This window comes from Euphorbia lathyris, chromosome 9, assembly GCF_963576675.1.
Source record: "Euphorbia lathyris chromosome 9, ddEupLath1.1, whole genome shotgun sequence".
Lineage (NCBI taxonomy): Eukaryota > Viridiplantae > Streptophyta > Magnoliopsida > Malpighiales > Euphorbiaceae > Euphorbia > Euphorbia lathyris.
The window spans coordinates 5,293,460-5,297,963 of NC_088918.1; the positions used below are offsets into that span (position 1 = coordinate 5,293,460).

The following is a 4,504-nucleotide window of genomic DNA, read 5'->3' on the forward strand; positions in this document are numbered from 1 at the left end:
ATTAGAGGTAAATTTTTTAAAAAAAAAATTATATTTAAGTCTATGATCAATTTTATTTTTTATTGATTAAGCCATTGATATTTTAAATGGATATATTAAGCCACTAATCAATTTTTGAACACATTAAACCTATAATCTTTAAATGGAGGCATTAAGTCATTGTTCGTTCATTTTATAATATATTAAGCTATTTCTGAACGATCCAGTTATATGTGTGGGACTCAACTTTCATTTAGAGCAAACAGAATTGTTAACATGTCACTATTTTAACACGTTAATTGACTTATAGATTGTTACACCAGATAATTTCTTAAATATTTTATTTTAGAGAAACAACGATATCCTAACAATTTTATGTATTGCTAAAGGGAGTTTGAATTATTTACATAATTGACTTATCTAATAGATACTCAATTTGTTAAAAAAATAATTGATCAAAAGTTTAGTACATCTTTTAAAAGATCAAAGGCTTAATTCGTTTAAAATGATTTGATCAAGAGCTTAATATATGAATTTAAAAGATTAAGAGTTTAATCAATAAAAATTGAATTGATAAGGGGATTAAATATTCATTTACCTTATCCAATATGGCTTTAATGTGTTAAAAAAGTAATTGATTAATATCTTAATATATCTATTTACAAAATCAAAAAGCTTAATTTGTTTAAAATAAATCAATCAAGAGATTAATGCATTTATTTAAAAAAATTAAAAGCATATTCATTTTACCTAAAAATTTACCAGTTAATTATGAAGTCTAAATTAATGAAAATCAGTATTTTATTCTTAAGAAAGAGCATAATGCATTCATTTAAAAATTAAGTGTAGAATTAATAAAAATTGAATTGATAAGGGATCAAGTATTCATTTTACCTTCAGCGTTTTATTCTTAAAAAGCAAAAATGTATCGCCCACCGTGGGGCTCGAACCCACGACCACAAGGTTAAGAGCCTTGCGCTCTACCAACTGAGCTAGACGGGCAAGATATTCATTGGAAGACAAAATATTATTTGTATACTTTAAAGCATATATTTAATTATCTTCCACAACAATAATTAGTTTTACTTCATTTATCAATAATAGAGTTGTCAATTTTTAACACAAATAAAATTCATATGGGTTAAGGTGCAAAAATACCCCTAATGTTTTAGATCAGGAGCAATTTTACTCTTAATGTCTTAAATGGTGCAATTTTACCCTTAATGTTGGAAGCCAAGAGCAATTTTACCCTTAACGTTGATAAATTGGGTCAATTTGAGAAATAATTCATCAAACTGTCTTCTCGGTCATGAATCTTGTCATCTACACTTCACACATGCGTTATTTTATCAGTAACAAATCACAAACATATGTTGGGATGTGAAAAAAAAGAAAGAATTATTAAAAATATACTGTCTTTTGTACGAATTAGACAAAAAAATTCAAAAAATTCACCGAATTTATAAATATTAATCTCAATTTTATTATTAAATTACAAAAAAACATTATATCCTTTTTTAGAACAAATTGATATGCAATTGGTGCAAAATAAAGAAAAAAATGACTGTATTTTATAATAGTGTCTGAAATTGATCCAATTTATCAACGTCAGGGGTACAATTGCTCTTGGCTACAAACATTAAGGGTAAAATTGCATCATTTTAGATGTTAGGGGGTAAAATTGCTCATGACCCAAAATGTTAAAGGTATTTTTGCACCTTAACCTAATTCATATTAAACAATCGATTCAACATATTTCTCATTGGATGATTTTAGAAAGAAGTACAAAAAAAATAAATGTTATGGTTTCATTGATTTGTAAAATAGTTTTCGTGTTATAAAGTTTATAAATAGGGGTATATATTTTATAAATTTTGCAATTAAATGATATGTGGATCAATTTTTCGGCCAAACAATGCTCTTGAGTTAGATATCTATATATAATATAAAACAATAACGATGGAACTGAGATGTCACTTCCTCATTTTTTACTGATAAAAAATATAATATAATATAATATAATAAAATATAATATATTAATTTTAATTATATTATTATATTTATCTGTAAAAAGATTATTTTATCCGTACTATATCTAAGAGTTCTACAAAATTTAAATTAATCCCTAAAATCTCTCTAATTCTCTGCATATCTATATCTATATATAATATAAAACAGTAACGATGAAGCTGAGGTGTCACTTCCTCCTTTTTTACTGATAAAAAATATAATATAATATATTAATTTTAATTATATTATTATATTTATCTATAAAAAGATTATTTTATCCATAATATATCTAAGAGTTCTACAAAATTTAAATTAATCCATAAAATCTCTCTAATTCTCTGCATATCTATATATCTATATATAATATAAAACAGTAACGATGGAGCTGATGTGTCACTTTCTCTTTTTTTACTAATAAAAAATATAATATAATATAATAATTTTAATTATATTATTATATCTATCTATAAAAAGATTATTTTATCCGTACTATATCTAAGAGTTCTACAAAATTTAAATTAATCCCTAAAATCTTTCTAATTCTCTGCATATCTATATATAATATAAAATAGTAACGATAGAGCTGAGGTGTCACTTCCTCTTTTTTACTGATAAAAAATATAATATAATATATAATATATTAATTTTAATTATATTATTATATTTATCTATAAAAAGATTATTTAAAGTAAATGTGAAAATAAAATAATAATATTTAATTTATATAGCACCTTTATATCATTAATTGTAATTATTAGATTATATTTTTGTTAATATTTATATGTTAAGATGAATCCGTGCATCGCACGGCCAAAAACTAGTTGAATTTTACAAAGTTAGTATTTTTATTGCTCCAAATCGCTCCATTTTGGGATAAATAGTCACGACAATATTTTTTTGAAGGAATACTGAGTTTGTAAACTACAAAAAGCATAAACCTTTATTTGCAAACTTTTAAATCATGTGAATTGTCTTTGTAAATTGGTCAAACCACAAGGTTTATTTTTATACTTTTCCCTTCATTTTATACCACTTTCATAGCTGTTCAAAACCAAGACCGCATAGATCGTCTAGGCTCTCGAAATGGAGAATCCGTCTCGATTTGCTCTAATTAGTCCATTTAGGCTTTTTTTTGCCCTTAGGCAATTTTTAGCCATCTACGCTCTACCTAGACCGCTTCGACCGACTAGGTGCCGCCTAAGCGACGATGAATAATTTTTTTTATTGTGAATTTATTTTTTGATTCATTATAATTCACTTTTGAGTTGTTTTAATGATATTGTTATTGAAATATTGATTTTTGCACGTTTTTAAAGATATACGTTACAAATATATGTATTTTTCTATATTACCTAAATAATTTTATGCTATTATTTTTAAATAGTATAATACATATTTTAATTTCTTAAAAAAATACATATTTTAATTGAATTTATATAATAAATTATTGATTAACAAGTAAAAAATATAAAAATACAATCCAATTAATCATCGAATAATGCTTTAGGGTTCTACCCACCCGACCAACGCCTAACCTTTCTAAAACCTTAACACTAAATTTAAAAATAACACTGATAATTATTGGTAGATGATTCATAACCATAATTTGAGATTTAACCGTTATAAAACTATCATTAATACTTTCAAGAAATATATCACAGTCTTTTTCAAGTAATTCTTTAACAGATTCCACAACATTACAAACATAACCCTGACATTAGGGTGAGCAGAACAGAACTAAAAACTCAATGATTGAAAAAATCGAACTAAACCGGATCGAATAATATTTTAGTTTGATCTGGTCCTAATTTTAAAACTAGTTTGGTTTTCAGTTCGGTTCGGTAATCGAATAAAACCAAACCGAAATACAATATATACTCCTCTTAGTTTTAACGTTTTAAATTAATTAACTAATTATATATAGAAACGAAAAACAATTAAACATATTTTTTTCCCTTAACTAATTATATATACAAAAGAAAAAATTAATTATATGATTATTGTCTTTATATAATTGTTTAGTTAGTGAATGCAAGCCTCGAGTGCTTTGTTTGGTCCAAACATGAACCAAACCGGACTGGATCGAAATAATTTAGTTCGATCCAGACCAAACCGAATTATAATTTGGTTTGGTTTGGTTCTAAAAAATACAGATAATTTAGTTCGATCCAATTCAAATTGGTTTGGTTTTTGAACCGAACCGAATCATGCTCCTCCCTACATGACACACACAAGTGTCAAGTAGGCGATGCCCTTACAAACATAACCTCTTATTTTTATCCAATTACATTAGGGATGGCAATGGATAGGTACCCGTGGATAATGCTAATCTCAAACCCTCGCCTGTTTATATTTCATTACCCGTACCTGTATCATTATCCTAATGAGTATACTTTACGAATTTCACACACATCCCATTTGAATCGCGGGTATCCGCGGATCAATACATAAAACAAAAAATATTACAAATTTAACAAAAAATAAATTTAATAAATCATCCATAAATAACTCATCT

The 4,504-nt window shown here is 25.6% G+C and overlaps 1 non-coding gene across 1 annotated transcript; it reads right to left on the minus strand.

Annotated features, from left to right (window-relative positions):
- Positions 1-908: 908 nt before the first annotated feature.
- TRNAK-CUU (transfer RNA lysine (anticodon CUU)) lies at positions 909-981 on the minus strand. The gene has a single exon. It is a non-coding gene; the product is annotated as a tRNA-Lys (tRNA).
- Positions 982-4,504: the final 3,523 nt, after the last annotated feature.